At 42.8% G+C, this 19,269-nt stretch overlaps 1 protein-coding gene and 1 long non-coding RNA gene across 3 annotated transcripts in view; one reads left to right on the forward strand and one right to left on the reverse strand.

The window, feature by feature from the left end:
• Positions 1-19,269, forward strand: part of LOC147708065 (centromere protein H-like) — a 412,880-nt gene that overhangs the window by 101,841 nt on the left and 291,770 nt on the right. The window lies entirely within an intron of this gene.
• LOC147708066 (uncharacterized) lies at positions 6,229-17,709 on the reverse strand. The gene is made up of 3 exons (XR_015296487.1): positions 17,645-17,709; positions 12,534-12,569; positions 6,229-6,334 (listed from the first exon to the last, which is right to left on the reverse strand). It is a non-coding gene; the product is annotated as an uncharacterized LOC147708066 (long non-coding RNA).

Here is a 19,269-nt window from a genome sequence, read left to right on the forward strand (position 1 = left end):
TGGTGATGAGTGGTGCTGTGGTGGTAAGTGTATGTGTGTGGTTGTAGTGTGATAGTGTGTTGATGGTGAGTGAGGGTGAATGAGGGTGAGGTGTTGAGGGTGAGTGAGGGTGAGTGAGGGTGAGGGTGAGGTGTTGAGGGTGAGTGAGGGTGAGGGGTTGAGGGTGAGTGATGTTGAGGGTGAGTCAGGGTGAGGCGTTGAGGGTGAGTGAGGGTGAGGGTGTGAGGGTGAGTGAGGCATTGAGGGTGAGTGAGGGTGAGGCGTTGAGGGTGAGTGAGGATGAGTGAGAGTGAGGGTGAGTGAGGGGTTGAGGGTGAGGTGTTGAGGGTGAGTGAAGTGGTGCTGTGGTGGTAAGTGTTTGTGTGTGGTTGTAGTGTGATAGTGTGTTGAGGGTGAGTGAGTATGAGGGTGAGTGAGGGTGAGGGTGAGGTGTTGAGGGTGAGTGAGGATGAGTGAGGGTGAGGTGTTGAGGGTGAGTGAGGGTGAGTGAGGGTGAGGAGTTGAGGGTGAGTGAGGGTGAGGGTGAGGGGCTGAGGGTGAGTGAGGTGTTGAGGGTGAGTGAGGGTGAGGTGTTGAGGGTGATTGAGGATGAGTGAGAGTGAGGGTGAGAGGTGTTGAGGGTGAGGTGTTGAGGGTGAGTGAGGGTGAGGTGTTGAGGGTGAGTGAGGGTGAGGGGCTGAGGGTGAGTGAGGGGTTGAGGGTGAGTGTGGGTGAGGCGTTGAGGGTGAGTGAGGGTGAGGTGTTGAGGGTGATTGAGGATGAGTGAGAGTGAGGGTGAGTGAGGGGTTAAGGGTGAGGTGTTGAGGGTGAGTGAAGTGGTGCTGTGGTGGTAAGTGTTTGTGTGTGGTTGTAGTGTGATAGTGTGTTGAGGGTGAGTGAGGGTGAGTGAGGATGAGTGAGGATGAGTGAGGGTGAGTGAGGGTGAGTGAGGTGAGGGGTTGAGGGTGATTGAGGGTGAGGTGTTGAGGGTGAGTGAGGGTGAGGGTGAGGGGCTGAGGGTGAGTGAGGAGTTGAGGGTGATTGTGGTTGAGGCGTTGAGGGTGAGTGAGGGTGAGGTGTTGAGGGTGATTGAGGATGAGTGAGAGTGAGGGTGAGTGAGGGGTTAAGGGTGAGGTGTTGAGGGTGAGTGAAGTGGTGCTGTGGTGGTAAGTGTTTGTGTGTGGTTGTAGTGTGATAGTGTGTTGAGGGTGAGTGAGGTTGAGGGTGAGTGAGGGTGATGTGTTGAGGGTGAGTGAGGGTGAGGTGTTGAGGGTGAGTGAGGATGAGTGAGGGTGAGGTGTTGAGGGTGAGTGAGGATGAGTGAGGGTGACGTGTTGAGGGTGAGTGAGGATGAGTGAGGGTGACGTGTTAAGTGTGAGTGAGGGTGAGGGGCTGAAGGTGAGTGAGGGGCTGAGGGTGAGTGAGGGTGAGGCGTTGAGGGTGAGTGAGGGTGAGGTGTTGAGGGTGATTGAGAATGATTGAGAGTGAGGGTGAGTGAGGGGTTGAGGGTGCGGTGTTGAGGGTGAGTGAGGGTGAGGTGTTGAGGGTGGGTGAGGGTGAGGTGTTGATGGTGAGTGAGGGTGGGTGAGCGTGAGGGTGATGTGTTGAGGGTGAGTGAGGGTGAGGGGCTGAGGGAGAGTGAGGGTGAGGTGTTGAGGGTGAGTGAGTGTAATTGAGGGTGAGTGAGGGTGAGGAGTTGAGGGTGAGTGAGTGTGAGTGAGGGTGTGATTGGCATATGGGAGTGTTTTGCAGGTGTGAATGTTTATTTTAATGTAATGTGTGTTTGTGTTTTTGTATGTTGTTGTTGTTGAATGATGCTGTTGTGGTGGTGTAGAGTGATGTTGGTGTGTTGCTGAGTGATGTTAGTGTGGTGCTTAGTAATGCTGTTGTTGTGATGTGTTGTTCTGTGTTGATGATGAGTGGTGCTGTGTTAGTGTTCAACTATTACCACCACAGCATAACTCAGCACCACAACAGTTGCACTTCTCCCAACAACGTCATCACTAATGTCCACCAATGCAACACGCAGCAATACCACCTTATCATTCAGCACCCCCACAGTAACATTGAGCAACAACACAGCATAACTCTGCACCAGCACAGGCGTATTTAGCACACCAACAGTCTCATTCATACATACATTTAGTGTGTGCAAGGTACAAAGTGTGTGTATTTTGTATTTGTTTTTTTAATGTGAGATGGATTGGCTGAATGTTGTATGTGGGTGTGACTATGTTGTATTAATTGAGTGTATTAGTTATAATTTCCCTTCTGTAGTGAAAAAATTACCATAGAAGTTTAAAATTTGTATTCCACACCTTTTTATTTTTGAAAAAGACACAAATATTTATTTTTTAACTTTGTACAAAAATATGATAGCCTTGCAACATGCGAATTTTAGTCAGAACATATGTCATCGTCTTTTTCTTTAAGAATACTTATGATTTTGCCATTGCAAAACACCACTTCAAAAGTTTGCGGCAAAAAATGTACAAGGGCATCCCCGATGTTGTCAACTTCATCATCTAACATAAACCATTTAATTAGTATCTCGTTTTCGATGGGCATTGATTGATATTCGTCTGTGTTTGTCACCCTTATTGTGATAATACTAGTTTCATCTGTGGTGCTTTCGACGCCATAAATTTGAATGTCCATCTTTTCCTGTGATGGGGCTGTTACCTGTTGAGAGAAAACAAATGCAACAATTAGTTAGTACATTTTTATACTTTATGTTTTGTGTAAGGCCTATAGTGGGTGAAAGGGACACAGTGGGTGAAAGGGACACAGTGGGTGAAATGGACAGAGTGGGTGAAAGGCTCACAGTGGTTGATAGGGCTTGAGTGGGTGATAGGTCCAGAGTGGGTGAAAGGGCCAGAGTGGGTGAAAGGGCCAGAGTGGGTGAAAGGGCCAGAGTGGGTGAAAGGGCCAGAGTGGGTGAAAGGGCCAGAGTGGGTGAAAGGGCCAGAGTGGGTGAAAGGGCCAGAGTGGGTGAAAGGGCCAGAGTGGGTGAAAGGGCCAGAGTGGGTGAAAGGGCCAGAGTGGGTGAAAGGGCCAGAGTGGGTGAAAGGGCCAGAGTGGGTGAAAGGGCCAGAGTGGGTGAAAGGGCCAGAGTGGGTGAAAGGGCCAGAGTGGGTGAAAGGGCCAGAGTGGGTGAAAGGGCCAGAGTGGGTGAAAGGGCCAGAGTGGGTGAAAGGGCCAGAGTGGGTGAAGGGGCCAGAGTGGGTGATGGGGCCAGAGTGGGTGATGGGGCCAGAGTGGGTGAAAGGTCCAGAGTGGGTGAAAGGTCCAGAGTGGGTGAAAGGTCCAGAGTGGGTGAAAGGTCCAGAGTGGGTGAAAGGTCCAGAGTGGGTGAAAGGTCCAGAGTGGTTGAAAGGGCCAGAGTGGTTGAAAGGGCCAGAGTGGGTGAAAGGGCCAGAGTGGGTGAAAGGGCCAGAGTGGGTGAAAGGGCCAGAGTGGGTGAAAGGGCCAGAGTGGGTGAAAGGGCCAGAGTGGGTGAAAGGGCCAGAGTGGGTGAAAGGTCCCGAGTGGGTGAAAGGTCCCGAGTGGGTGATGGGGCCAGAGTGGGTGATGGGGCCAGAGTGGGTGATGGGGCCAGAGTGGGTGATGGGTCCAGAGTGGGTGAAAGGTCCAGAGTGGGTGAAAGGTCCAGAGTGGGTGAAAGGGCCAGAGTGGTTGAAAGGGCCAGAGTGGGTGAAAGGGCCAGAGTGGGTGAAAGGGCCAGAGTGGGTGAAAGGGCCAGAGTGGGTGAAAGGGCCAGAGTGGGTGAAAGGGCCAGAGTGGGTGAAAGGGCCAGAGTGGGTGAAAGGGCCAGAGTGGGTGAAAGGGCCAGAGTGGGTGAAAGGGCCAGAGTGGGTGAAAGGGCCAGAGTGGGTGAAAGGGCCCGAGTGTGTGAAAGGTCCCGAGTGTGTGAAAGGTCCCGAGTGTGTGAAAGGTCCCGAGTGTGTGAAAGGTCCCGAGTGTGTGAAAGGTCCCGAGTGTGTGAAAGGTCCCGAGTGTGTGAAAGGTCCCAGAGTGGGTGAAAGGTCCCGAGTGGGTGCAAGGTCCCGAGTGGGTGCAAGGGCCAGAGTGGGTGCAAGGGCCAGAGTGGGTGCAAGGCCCAGAGTGGGTGCAAGGCCCAGAGTGGGTGAAAGGCCAAGAGTGGGTGAAAGGCCAAGAGTGGCTGAAAGAGATATTCCCAAAATGTTTGGTTTGTTGTGCTTACCTCCATTTTGCTATGGCGCGTTGTATTCAATATTTTTTGTGCATTGAATTCATGGACAGTTACGTGAGTGAGGGTAACATATTCGCCAAGATGTATTCTAAATAGTGATGCTTCTCTCCACAGTGTCACTTTTAGGTCATCTGTTGCATCTTTTATTGTAATCGATTTGAGTGGGGTATCTTGCCCATTGATAAACACAGTCTTTGCGTCCTCTTCCTACACAAAAAGTAAGCATTCTATTAAATAGTGACTGTAAAAACACATAGTACTAGTGCGTTGTATGAATGGCAATATAATGTATCATATTTAACGACCCAAATGAACATCTTTTCTAAAAGATTGCATTATTTATTGCTAAAAATGGCTTTGTAGAGAGTACTTGTATTTGTAGTATACACCAAAGCACTGGCATATTAGTTTTCAAAACTCGTACTTTCTACATAGTGTGAAAGAGTGTATAATGCTATGTTTTTTGATCTTGTTAGTGAAGTTACTAAAGGTGTAATGTGTGTGTAAGCCAACTATGCATTTTTTTAGTAGACATGATGACATGAGTGAGGGTGAGGTTGAGGGTGAGTGATTGAGGGTGAGGTGTTGAGGGTGAGTGAGGGTGAGGGTGAGTGAGGGTGAGGGTGAGGGGTTGAGGGTGAGTGAGGATGAGGTGTTACGTGAGGGTGAGGGTGAGTGTGAGTGAGGGTGAGTGAGGGTGAGGGTGAGTGAGGGTGAGTGAGGGTGAGGGTGAGAGATTGAGGGTGAGTGAGGGTGAGATGTTGAGGGTGAGTGAGGGTGAGATGTTGAGGGTAAGTAAGGATGAGTGTGGGTGAGTGAGGGTGAGGGATTGAGGGTGAGTGAGGGTGAGGGGTTGAGGGTGAGGGGTTGAGGGTGAGGGTGAGGGTGAGGGTGAGGCTGAGGTGTTGAGGTGTTGAGGTGTTGAGGTGTTGAGTGAGGAGTTGAGGGAGAAGTGTTGAGTGTTTGAGGGTGAGGTGTTGAGGGCTAGTGAGGGTGAGTGAGGGTGAGTGAGGGCGAGGGGTTGAGGGTGAGTGAGGGTGAGTGAGATTGAGGGTGAGTGAGGCGTTGAGGGTGAAGTGTTGAGGGTGAGGTGTTGAGGGTGAGTGAGGGTGAGTGAGGGTGACTGAGGGTGAGGCATTGAGGTAAACACAGTCTTTGCGTCCTCTTCCTAAACAAAAAGTAAGCATTGTATAAAATAGTGACTGTAAAAACACATAGTACTAGTGCGTTGTATGAATGGCAATATAATGTATTATATTTAACAACCCAAATGAACATCCTTTCTAAAAGATTGCATTATTTATTGCTAAAAATGGCTTTGTAGAGAGTACTTGTATTTGTAGTATACACCAAAGCACTGGCATATTATAGTTTTCAAAACTCGTACTTTCTACATAGTGTGAAAGAGTGTATAATGCTACCTTTTTTGAGCTTGTTAGTGAAGTTACTAAAGGTGTAATGTGTGTGTAAGCCAACTAAGCATTTTTTTAGTAGACATGATGACATGTTTGCGTTCATACTTCCGGCACATATTGTCCCTGAAACAGTCATAAGACTTTTTAGACTTGCAATTTTAAAAACCAACAAATAAATAAGATATGTCATTTACAATACTAATAAGTCCAACTTTTCAAATGCGAGACCTATTGCATTTTCAATGTTTTTTTTTAGTTGACATGATGACATGTTTGCGTTCATACTTACGGCAATTATTGTCCCTGAAACGGTCATAAGACTTTTTAGACTTGCCCGTTTTATTTCCTTAATGGGAGAAGCCGATGGTGCAGGCGGATGCAAAATGTTCTTTGCTTGTTGGATCAGGCCCTCCTCAATTGTCATAGCGGGAAATTTTGTTACTTTAGTTTGCTTTGTAATTAAAATTGTTTTGTTTTTGATAATAAAGTTGCGTATCAGTAGTCCACAGTTACTTTTAGTTTGCTCATATAAATTTTCTTGATAACAAGTACATTTGATGGTTCCAGTTTTATCTGCTAGAGCCAAATGAAATAAAATTTTCTGTTCTTGTTTAGCATTTTTGTAAGTAGTTTTCCCTGAGCAGTTGATGACATTAACTCTTATGGGTTTCTGATATGGTTTGTTGTCATCGGTATTAATGTTCATGATTTCTTCAATAGACATCATCTGAAATAGAAAATGTGTTATAACATGTTAAATACAAACCCATATTGCTTTATGATCATTGTAATAGCATTCTAAAGTACCATAGTTGTGTACTTGTTCATTTGTATATATATGATCTAAAATGGATTGGTAGTTAGTTGTGTAACTGTTAATGAGTTGTTGACATTGTAATTTTGTTTCAAAGAATCCAAGTAATTGCTTGGTGTTTGCATTTTGTTGAGATACATCCACATTGAAATCCCCTATAATAATCAATTTGTGTGTGGGGTAAAAATCCGTAATATTTGTGATAAAATCAAAAAGAGAAGTTATACTTTTTTGGGGTGGTTTGTATAAAATAATAATAAGGTAATCCGTGTTATAAATATGTAGAGTAAAATGTAAAATGTCTATCCCTTCATGTGTCTCATAAATAGGCAATATAAATAAATCTTTTTTGTAGTACATAATCATTCCATGGTTTGTGTTGTATGTATGAAATTTATCAAATATAATGTGATGGTATTGTTCTATCGTAAAATCAGTAGCTGTAGCATTCCTTGTAGTGTTGATCTCAGTTAAGCAAATAATGTCTGCTTCTAATATATTCCTATCCGCTATCATAGATGAAACATTTTTCTGTAGTGATCTTATATTGTGTGCAATGATATTGAAATGTGCACTGTATGTATGTAACTGTGGGATATGTATTTCAAGTGGCATTTCTGTCCTTAATCTGTGCATTTCCTCATTAACTTGTGGATGTACTAAAATTTTACCTTCATCAAAATTGTGTACATATACATTTTGTATTGATTTTGCCCTGCTAATAGCAACATAATGCAAATGATGAATCTTGCTGTTATTAAAGTGTATATAAAGTGGTTCGAGAGTTGCACCTTGTGTGCGATGTATAGTGCGTGCTGATGCTTGGCGTAAAGGAAATTGCTTCCGTATAATGGTAATACATTTTTTAGTGTATTGAAAATGTCAAGCTATAGCATGTATTGGTGTCCATGTATTTTGTATTTGTGAATGATATAAGTGTTTATATTGTCTGGTTGTTTGTCCTATACTGGGATTGTCAAATAACAACCAAACAATAATAGGTGTATTGTTAATCAATTCAACTAATTGTACCACACCAGTTGCGCCATTTGTTAAACCATCATTGACATCCACATTGCAACTTAAATCATAACGAAGTTGTAAGGCAATGTGTAATGTATGTGAAAGGCCCATTGTTTTCTGTGGATCTTTGGGCAGTTGCTTAGTAATAGTTTTTTTCACATTTTCAGACAAATCAGAACTGACGGTATCGCTTGCTACTGTTATGTAGACTGGATAATCTTTGCAATGTTTTTCCAAAACCTTTTTGTTAATTTCATTAACTTCTATATTAGTTGACATGATATATGGAATTGTTTCTAATAAACTCTCATCAGGTTGTATTTCCCTTTGCTTAATTTGTGAAATATCTTCTTCAGTATGCTTGCCTTCTCTCAACCGGTTTAGTAATTGAGCAAATTGAAGATCTTCTTTTTGGCGCATAATTTTTGGTAATTCAAAAATTTTAAAATGTTCTTTCCATAAGTTAGCACTTAAAGGACCATACATCTGTGTAGAATCCTGAAAAATGTATCTGTCAAATACAGGTTTTAATTGGTAAAAGTCACCAATGGCTAAAATAGAAATTCCTCCAAATGGTTCATTAGATGATTTTATTTCTTGAAGCCTGTTATGTATAAAATTTAACATATTGTGTCCTACCATTGAAATTTCATCAATAATAACAACTCTAACATGCATCATTTCCATTTGTAGAGCAGTTCTATGTTCATGACTCAGTTGTTTATAAGTCAAACTTTGCGACACAGGTATTTTGAAAGTGCTATGCAGTGTTTTGCCATTAATATTATGGGCAGCCTTTCCTGTTGGAGCAGTAAGTAAGATATAAACATTATCAGGATTTTCACCTGCCTTAGTGTTATAGTAGCTTAGTAAAGTTTGATATAGTGCAGATATTACAAAACTTTTCCCAACACCAGCCCCTCCAGTGCAAAAAGTATAGCATGGAGTGCTTGTAGTTTTAAACCAATGCAAGTGATGGTAAACAAATTTAAGTTGTTCTTCCGTTAAGTTTTGCATAAGTTGTTGGTATTTTTCATTGGGTAAAATAACGTTAGTTGAGCTTTGTTCTTCGGTTGTAGTTCTAATTCCTAAATCTAGAGCCAAATCATATCTATTATTATTTTCAGGATTTTGGTCTTCTGTCTGTATATTAACAGTTGGTGATAGAGGAGGTGAAATTACATTTTCATGACACTGTTCATGAATAATGTTTGTAACTTCGCCATGCTGTTTGTTATAGATTTTTAGTTGTGTGTCAACAAATGTTTTAACTTCCAGATACCTATCATAGTAAGTTTCCTTGTTGATTAATATTTTTTGTTCTTCCCTCCATGGATAGTGCAACATTAATATTTCTCTATAATACTCTTCTGGTTCATTATTTTTGCTAAATCTGCAAAAGCGTATTATTTTCCCCTGTCTGCGCTTATTTAAAGCATAATCATAATTCTGTTTCTGTTGTTCTTTATTTCCGTTACTACATTCTATTTCTAATTCTTCCTCATCTGAGCTGTAAAAGTTTTGTTCTGCAAGTAAATCTTCGCAATCATTGATTTCTCTCCCATGTGTTTTTTTCTTCACATAGTTGAAATTAGCCGCATAGTCTGCTAACGTGCACATCTCTAATGATTGTGGCCATTTGCAGTACTTAATAATAATATTTTCACATTGAATGTCAGTTGAATTTTCTGGCAAGTTATTAATCGTTTCGATATCACGCATTAAATAAGTTCTTTTTTCTGGACGGCTAGTATTAATAAATACAAATGATCGTGAGCTTTTCCGTAATGGTATTTGAAGAATTAGATATGCTGCTTCTTGAGCACTAATTTCTGTGCAGTTGAGGAATTTGTTTCCTATGTGTTTAAGTTGATCTTTGATATTACTATTGCTTGTTACCTCTTTAGCAGCTTGCGCTAGAAGTTTGCTAATTCCTCTTTGCGATTTACTGATATATGAGATAATGTAGACAGCACAAGCATAAGGGTCCAGTATAAACTGCAAGTCTATGTTTGCTCGCCAAGCTTCTAAAAGAGTACTATTGTAGTTATTGATGAAGCATTCGCCTGGTGTTCTTTTCAAAAAAATAGTTGTTTTTTGTAAGCTAGTTTGTATTGAAGTAATATATTCTTTATCATCCATTTTAATGAAGTCTAAAAATTCCTCAAAAGAAAGTGAATTAAAAGTAGTATTATTCATAGCTTCATGTATTATTTTCATATTATCTTGCCATTGCTTATTTGTCTCCTCAAGTGTTAATGGCTCTAATATGAGCGTTCTTGACATTGGATATTTTGGATATTGATATTTGCATGTCCGTTGCTGTTTACGTCTGCAATTTTTTGTGTGACCATGCCTTTGTAGATTTATTAACGGTTGTAAAACAGGGTTCTCAGACTTATGACAAGTGATATATTTGTCAATAAAGCTATTGACTTCTTCCACTGGTGAAACACCATACAGTGGTGCTTTGTTTACCCAGAGTAATGCATGTATATGTGGAGAACCTCTTTGTTGGAATTCGACTCTGTAAAAGTAGTCTACTATTTCCCCAATTGGATTAGTGCCATTCAGCAAAACACAATTAAAGAATTTCCTAACTTGATAGTCAAACTGTCTTGCACATGTTATTGGATCTTCTTGTATTAATTTACTTTTAGTTTCCCAAGACATGTTTAAGAATTCTTCCTCTGTACATTCCTTTAAGTTTCTAACTCTCAATAGTATATTTATTAAATGGTGCCATTTTGTTTCAGCAGCAGATAAAGTCAAAAAGAAAGTGGGTATGCCAAGTTGCCTTATCATTGCAAAAATATCTTTTTTGCAACCTTCCCAATATGGAGGTGAACTGCGTATAGTTTTTAATACTTTGTAACCCTCATTAAACTGTAAAACATTGCCAATATTATATTTAATGTCTTTAGCAGTTATTTTATTCCCATCTGTAAAATGTTTTCTGATGGAAATGTTGATTTTACCATGGATCTGCTTAATATGTAATTTCTTCAGTTTAAAAAACACATTAGTAATAGATTTAGCGACTCTTCTATCATAACTCCTTAACTCTGCTTGGCAAATAGTACTATAATGTACCGGTATGTGTCTTTCCTTATTGTTAGGCCTTCGTTCACCACAAAAAATAGTAGGGAAAGCCAAAAACTCTGAATCTTTATCCTCATATAAACCTCTTGGCGTGTTATGTTCAGCTGGAGCGAAACTTAACACATTCAGCGAATTACTAGTAATTGTTTCATTTGTTAACATAGTATCCAAATTCCCAGCTTCTATGTTGTCTGAACTATCAGATGAATTGTTTGTCTCAGAAGTCTCATTGTGAGATTCTATTTCTGGAGGTATATACTCCCAGTCAGGGTTAATAGTAACACCATATTCATTAAACATTGTACTATTTTTAACTAGCCATGTAGCTGCCTTTTTTACTGTATTTGGTCTAATATTCTCATAATGTGTATATGATTTATAGATTAATTTCCTTTTTAATTTCACTGGGATTGTCATGGCGTCATTAATTTGCCTTGGTAAAATGGTAACAGTTGTCATAACATCTGCAGGTACATTAACTACTGCACCTGATAATGATTTTTGAAAACCGCGTGGCAGACTCCGAATTTGTAAGAATGGTATCCTAGGTGAAACTAATCTTTCTTCTAAATCATATAATTCTAATTCAACTGGTACATTTGGGAACCCCATGCCATTTACAATAGAACATGGTGGTATTTTGTTTTTGCGAATGTAATAATAGCAAGTCCTACAAATAAAATTTGTTTTCTTGTTACTAATGTTACACTTTTTGAAAATTTCGGATTGGCTAACACTGCGTATATTTTTCAACGTTTGTTTATGCCACAATTGATTGCAAAGAGTACAAATGTACTCTGGGCCATGCAATATTTCACGGTGGAATTTGCGAATGATTGTATGGATTTGTTTACCTCGTTTCTGTCTTTGGCCCTGCGTGAATCTTGGTCTGTTATTATCACTAGCACTTAGTTGACTGTTGGTAATGTCTTCTTCAGCTGTATTAACTTTTTTTCTTTGTACAACTTTAGTTGGACATGTACTTGAATCCCTTTTTCTTTTCAGAGACTGTTTATTTGTTCCCTGTATAGATTTACTATTCCCTGGTAATTGTGCTAAATGATTAGTATTGCTATTTCCTCCCTTACTTTTATTCTGTAAATCATCAGAAGACATGGTTGTTGATGTTATAGTCTGATTAGGAGTACATTCAGTACTATGTACCCAAATTTTTCTTTCTTGCGGTAAGTGACTATTTTTTTTGTGCACAGTAAGTGCTTTTGTAAATGATTTCCTTTTAATGACTTTTATATCTATTGGTGTTAATTCAAATTGGACACATTGCTCAGCCTGATGTGTAAAGTTATATGCTAGTTTCATAACATATTGAATCAGCCCTTCAAAAGAATGAAAGGCAATTGTAACACATGTTCCGTTTGAATGCGGCATGCCTTCATGGTCCCTACTATGTGAATCAAATACAAAGTATGATTGCATATGTTTGAAAATAGCTATAACATAAACATTCATACAAAGTATAACACCACAGTGCTTATTAATAGTAACATTTAATGCTGTGCTAATATCTGGGTAGGCTTTATCAAAACGTTTAAGGACATCACCGTAGTAAGCGTTCCGTAGCAAAAGTGAATATATCTCTTGATTGTGGTCTATATACCTTGGCAGGTCATCTGGATGCATAAGTGTTTCTTTGTTAATAGAATGCATTTGTAGATATAAAGCGTCCCCACGGTCCATTATATAATGCAGATCATTAGAGTTCCAAGTAGTTACTGGCTTGCATAAATTGTGCAAGACAGCAAAAACACTATTTGGTAAGCATTGCTTACCTTGTGATTTGCTATTAAATTTGCTATTCCCTTGATGGTAACTTGCTTTCAAGCATCTCTACATCTTATATGTTATACTAAAATGTTTTTATCAACAAATGTAAATTAAGAAGCTTTGTCAAGTAACAAATTTTTTGGGGGACTGTAAGGTATGAACTTTTGACAATTTTTCCACTAACTGGCAAAGTAGTATTTACCTTAACTTCTGTTTCTTTTGTTGTTGTTTTAATAATCTGAAAGGAGAAAAAAAAAATAATGGTTATAATATATCTTTTTTAATTTTTCCCGTAAAGGCCACATTAGCATGTAAATGGTCTTTTAAAGACCTGTTAAGAGCTCTGGTGCTGCTGTGAGTGTGTGCGCCACGGCTGGCACACAGGCAGGGTGAGATGATAGAGGGAGAGAGAGGGAGTGGGAGGAAAAGGGAGGGGGAGGGGGACGGAGAGGGAGTGATTGTGTGCGTGAAAAGTTAATACTGAGAGACGTAAAAAAAGGTGTGTGTGTGTTATCTTGTAACTTGGACTGGTTACTGTGTTGCATTGAATCTGAGAATGAATGCGGTGTGCGTGTAATATTGAAAGTGTACCCAGTTAGTGTGTAAGTAATGTACAAAGACAGAAAGGGAGTGAAGGGGAGGGAAATGGAGAGGGAGTAAAAGGGAGGGAGAGTGAGGGAGATGGAGAGTGAGGGAGAGGGAGGGAAAGTGAGGGAAAGGAAGGGAAATGGAGTGAGAGGAAGGGAAAGGGAGTGAGATGGAGAGTGATAGGAAGGGAGACGGAGAGGGAGGGAGGGAGAGAGAGGGGGAGGGAGACAGAGGGAGTAACAAAGTTAGAGTGAGAAAGAGGAAGGCAGGAGAGAGGGAGGGGGAGCTAGAGAGAGGGAGAGAGAGGGTGAGAGAGGGTGAGTGTGGGTGAGGGTGAGTGAGGGTGAGGGAGGGTGAGGGGTTGAAGGTGAGTGAGGGTCAGGGTGAGTGAGTGTGAGGGGTTGAGGGTGAGTGAGGGTGAAGTGTTGAGGGTGTGAGGGTGAGGGTGAGGTGTTGAGGGTTAGTGAGGGTGAGGTGTTGAGGGTGAGGGTGAGTGAGGGTGAGGTGTTGAGGGTGAGTGAGGATGAGTGAGGGTGAAGGGTTGAGGGTGTGAGGGTGAGGGTGAGGTGTTGAGGGTGAATGAGGGTGAGGGGGAGGGGTTGAGGGTGAGTGAGGGTGAGTGGTATTGAGGGTGAGGGGGTGAGGGTGAGGGATTGAGGGTGAGTGAGGGTGAGGGTGAGGGTGATTGAGGGTGAGGGGTTGAGGGTGAGTGAGGGTGGGTGAGGGTGGGTGAGGGTGGGTGAGGGTGAGGGTGAGTGAGGGTGAGTGAGGGTGAGGGGTTGAGGGTGAGTGAGGGTGAGGGGTTGAGGGTGGGTGAGGGGTTGAGGGTGAGGGGTTGAGGGTGAGTGAGGATGAGTGAGGGTGAGTGAGGATGAGGTGTTGAGGGTGGGCGAGGGTGAGGGTGAGTGAGGTGAGGGAGGGTGAGTGAGGGGTTGAGGGTGAGTGAGGGTTTGAGGGTGAGTGAGGGTGAGGGTGAGTGAGGGTGAAGGTTTGAGGGTGAGTGATGGTGAGGGTGAGTGAGGATGAGGTGTTGAGGGTGAGTGAGGGTGAGGGTGAGTGAGGGTGAGGGTGAGTGTGAGTGAGGGTGAGTGAGGGTGAGGGGTTGAGGGTGAGTGAGGGTGCGTTAGGATGAGAGATTGAGGGTGAGTGAGGTTGAGAAGTTGAGGGTGAGTAAGGATGAGGGTGAGTGTGGGTGAGTGAGGGTGAGGGGTTGAGGGTGAGTGAGGGGTTGAGGGTGAGTGAGGGTGAGGGTGAGGGTGAGGGTGAGGTGTTGAGGTGTTGAGTGAGAGTGAGGAGTTGAGGGAGAAGGGTTGAGGGTTGAGGGTGTGAGGGTGAGGGGTTGAGGGCTAGTGAGGGTGGGGGAGGTAGTGAGGGTGAGTGAGGGTGAGTGAGGGTGAGTGAGGGTGAGTGAGGGTGAGTGAGATTGAGGGTGAGTGAGGGGTTGAGGGTGAGTGAGGGTGAGGGGTTGAGGGTGAGTGAGGGTGAGTGAGGGTGAGTGAGGGTGAGTGAGGATGAGGGTGAGTGTGGGTGAGGGTGAGGCTGAGTGAGGCTGAGTGAGGCTGAGTGAGGCTGAGTGAGGCTGAGTGAGGCTGAGTGAGGCTGAGTGAGGCTGAGTGAGGCTGAGTGAGGCTGAGTGAGGCTGAGTGAGGGTGAGGTGTTGAGGGTGAGGTGTTGAGGGTGAGTGAGGGTGAGGCATTGAGGGTGAGTGAGAATGAGGTTGAGTGAGGGTGAGGTGTTGAGGGTGAGTGAGGGTGAGGCATTGAGGGTGAGTGAGAATGAGGGTGTGTGAGGGTGAGGCGTTGAGGGTGACTGAGGGTGAGGCGTTGAGGGTAAGTGAGGGTGAGGGTGAGGTGTTGAGGGTGAGTGAGGGTGAGTGAGGGTGAGGTGTTGAGGGTGAGTGAGGGTGAGGCGTTGAGGGTAAGTGAGGGTGAGGGTGAGTGTGTGTGAGTGTGCAAAAATAACGACCCCCTTAATGTAGTGTAGTTATTTGTATTAGGAAAATAGTTGAGCATTGCTGAGGATGCGGGACTTGAATGTGTCTGTGGGTAGTTTTAAATGCTGGAATTGTTGTTGGGGATGGAGAGGGAGTGAGTGTGTGCGTGAAAAGTTAATAGTGAGAGACGTACCAAAAAAGGTGTGTGTGTGTCATCTTGTAACTTAGATTAGTTACTGTATTGCATTGAATCTGAAAATGAATGCGGTGTGCGTGTAATATTGAAAGTGTACCCAGTTAGTGTGCAACTAATGTACAAAGACAGAGAGGGAGTGAAGGGGAGGGAAATGGAGAGTTATGTACAAAGACAGAGAGGGAGGGAAAGTGAGGGAAAGGAAGGGAAATGGAGGGAGAGGAAGAGAAAGGGAGTGAGATGCAGAGTGATAGGGAGGGAGACGGAGAGGGAGGGAGGGAGAGAGGGAGAGAGAGAGAGAGGAGGAAGGAGAGAGAGGGAGTGAGACAGAGGGAGGAACACAGTTAGAGTGAGACAGAGGAAGACAGGAGAGAGGGAGGGGGAGCTAGAGGGAGGGAGAGAGAGCTATAGAGAGGGAGGGAGACCGAGAGAGAAAGAGAGCGAGAAAATTATGTGTATGCCGGGAGGGCTCAGTGGACGAAGCCTTCGGCTGCAGGGTCCTGTGATTAACCTCATGGTCAGTTTTATGTTGTTGCTGTAGCCCCGACCCTTACCCACTGACCCTGCCCCCACCGATGCGGCCCTTGGACACAAACCAAACAGTAAATTTGGCCCCTGAGAGAAAGATTGTGAGTAGCCATGTAATAGAGGGTGTGTGTGAAAGTCCCCTTGATCGTGGAATGTGTGTATGAAAAGTTTGTTGTGGTGTGGCGAAGTGTTGCGAACGGTTTATGGCTGTACTATTCCCCCTAATGTTACAATGTGCCTGTGAATAGTGTAGGGAGGGAGAGAGAGCTATAGAGAGGTAGGGAGACCGAGAGAGAAAGAGAGCGAGAAAATTATGTGTATGCCGGGAGGGCTCAGTGGACGAAGCCTTCGGCTGCAGGGTCCTGTGATTAACCTCATGGTCAGTTTTATGTTGTTGCTGTAGCCCCGACCCTTACCCACTGACCCTGCCCCCACCGATGCGGCCCTTGGACACAAACCAAACAGTAAATTTGGCCCCTGAGAGAAAGATTGTGAGTAGCCATGTAATAGAGGGTGTGTGTGAAAGTCCCCTTGATCGTGGAATGTGTGTATGAAAAGTTTGTTGTGGTGTGGCGAAGTGTTACGAACGGTTTATGGCTGTACTATTCCCCCTAATGTTACAATGTGCCTGTGAATAGTGTAGTAAGTGTAAGGTCAAGTGTTTATTTTTGTAGGCAGCTAATCCTGGCTAATGTGTTATTGGATGTGTGTTTGTGAAAAGGTAATACTAGTAGTTGTACGAGCGGCTGTTTTCGTGTGTCAGCTTGTAACTTGGATTAGTTACTGTGTGCCAGTAAAGCTGCGAATGAATGCATTCCGCGTGAATGTTGTAAAGTGTAGCCTGTTTGCGTGCAAAGAAATGTGCAATTAGAAGTTCTGACTGAAAGTTTGGTGCTGTAGTGGCGAAGTGCTATGATCTTAGATTGCGTTGGAGTCGCACGTGCTGTATAAGGGTGGCAGTCAGTGTTTTGCCTAATGTGACAGGGTGTGTGTGATTAGTGCAAGCTGCAGCTCTGTTCACTGTTCAGTCCGATCATCCTGTTTACTGTCTTGCTGTGAAGCTGTGACTAAAAGCGGAATGAGTGTTCTGTTGTGGTCCCACTCAATTCGGCGTGCGTGTGATATAGTATGTGTTCTTAACCGTGTGTGCGTGAAAAGTTAATACTAAGAGATGTAAAAAAAGGTGTGTATGTGTCATCTTGTAACTTGGACTGGTTACTGTGTTACATTTAATCTGAGCATGAAAGCGGTATGCGTGTAATATTGAAAGATAATATGACAGGGTGTGTGTGATTAGTGTAAGCTGCAGCTCTGTTCACTGTTCAGTCCGATCATCCTGTTTACTGTCTTGCTGTGAAGCTGTGACTAAAAGCGTAATGAGTGTTCTGTTGTGGTTGCACTCAATTCGGCGTGCGTGTTATATAGTATGTGTTCTTAACCGTGTGTGCGTGAAAAGGTAATAGTAACAGACGTAAAAAAAAGGTGTGTATGTGTCATCTTGTAACTTGGAGTAGTTACTGTGTTGCATTAAATATGAGAATGAATGCGGTTTGCGTGTAATATTGAAAGTGTACCCAGTTAGTGTGCAAGTAATGTATGTAGTTGAAGTTGTGAACGAAATGTTCCTGGGAGTGTGGCGAAGTGTTATGATATGAGATTGCGGCCGAATGTTCCGAAAGTGTGTGTCGAGTGTTTTTTTTTTTTTTTTTAAAAGTATCGAAAGTAGTTCGCATGGTGTAACGGGGATGTTTGTTCCTATGCATGTGAATGTGATAATGTGTGTGCGCTTTTGTGTGTTAGGTGCAAGCTGAAGCTGTGGGTACTGTTGATCTTGTTGATAGTGTCAAGTAACCTGAAGTTGTGCTTGCAATCAATATGTCGTGCTTGTAATTTAGTAAGTCTTGTTAGTTGTGTGTGCGTGAAAAGGTAACACCAGGAGATGTACGAGAGGGTGTGTGTCAAACTTATGTTGTGCCTTGAATTATTGGAAGAAATGTTCTGTGTGGCGAGTCGAAGTGTTATGAACGGAAGGACAAATTGTGTAGCAGAGTGAACAGTTGGCTGTACTTACATGATATATGTTGGTGCGCAGTTTCTTTCCCCCTATCAAGGAAATGTTGAAAGCGTACGAATAACCTACAAGATATAACGATAAAAAAAAAAGAAATATGTTTCGGTAGGTTTAAACAAAGGTATGACCTGCTTGAGAAATTACGTAGTCCTTTGCTAAGTATTACCATAGAAAATGTAGTTTTCCCAACGAACATGTCGCACAATAATTTAACACAGGTGCAATGTTGATATAGTAACCGTTCTAATAAACGCAAGTAAATTTATCAATACTGTCCCTTAGATGTATAGAAATAAAAGTTCCATGCACTTACTTTCTAAGATTGAATGGCGTAGTTTTTCAGTGGCTGTTGGTCGATAGCAGCAAGTACAGCGTCGTTCTGTAAGTCCAAGTTCTGTCCTCGCAGGTAAAAACAGAGTATGACTTAAAGTGACCCGTCCCTCTGCTTAAATAGGGGGTAACGATGCAAGAAACTTTTTTTTGTTGTTTTTGGTTTAAGAAAGGATCAAAGCTTTTAGTCCTTCCCTTGCCCCAAGGAAAAGTCACACTAGCTGATGTGCGCGACTTGGAAGTGTGAATGTTTGAATGTGTATGCAGATGGAGTTTCGACATTGGCGCGACAGTAGACTTCCCTGGGCAACTCCCTTAAGCGCACATAAGAGTTCGCTCGGAACTGACAAAGCAAAGGGCATTTTTTTTTTTTTTTCGTTAGTGTAATTCGACTTCAACTGTCTGCTCCAAGTTACCCTTAAAAATGGCATATATAAAGCTTCCAAAGTATACAAAGTTTCACTTTTAAACCTACAACTCTTGTAATATACAGGCTCAAAGTTGTGGCGTTTATGTTTAGTATGAAAATACTGAACATTGCTGCGGATGCGTCCATTAATGTGTGTGTGACAACGTTAAAATCCAGTGGGCGAATGAGAAAGATGGTCGATGATTTTGTTTGGCAATACATAAATGTAAAGACAGGTGTGGCGAAATGTTATGAGCTGATGCATGGTGCTGAATGGGTCAGAGGCCGGATGCAATATTTGCCATAAAAGTTGTGTTCTTGTTTTTATTATGAAAATTGGAGCATTGCTGCGTAAGCGGCCCTTAAATGTGTCTGTGGGTAGTTTTAAATGCTGGGATAGTTTTTGCTGTGTGTGTACGTGTTGTAAATACAGAACTTAGCTGCGGATGCGTCCCTTAATGTAAGTCTTGTAAGATACAGGCTCAAAGTTGTGGCGTTTAAGTTTAGTATGAAAATACTGAACATTGCTGCAGATGCCTCCATTAATGTGTGTGTGGCAACGTTAAAATACAGTGGGCCAATGAGAAAGATGGTCGATGATTTTGTTTGCCAATACATAAATGTAGAGACAGGTGTGGCGAAATGTTATGAGCTGATGTATGTTGCTGAATGGGTCAGAGGCTGGATGCAATATTTGCCATCAAAGTTGTGTTGTTATTTTTACTATGAAAATCGTGAGCATTGCTGAGGATGCGGCCCTTGAATGTGTCTGTGGGTAATTTTAAATGCTGGGATTGATGTTGGTGTGTGTGTACGGCATGGTATGTAAACTATAGGAGTTTAGTTAAAAAAACATAACGTTTCCAGACGCCATTTTCTCCCTTAC

Source organism: Lissotriton vulgaris, chromosome 6, assembly GCF_964263255.1.
Source record: "Lissotriton vulgaris chromosome 6, aLisVul1.2, whole genome shotgun sequence".
Lineage (NCBI taxonomy): Eukaryota > Metazoa > Chordata > Amphibia > Caudata > Salamandridae > Lissotriton > Lissotriton vulgaris.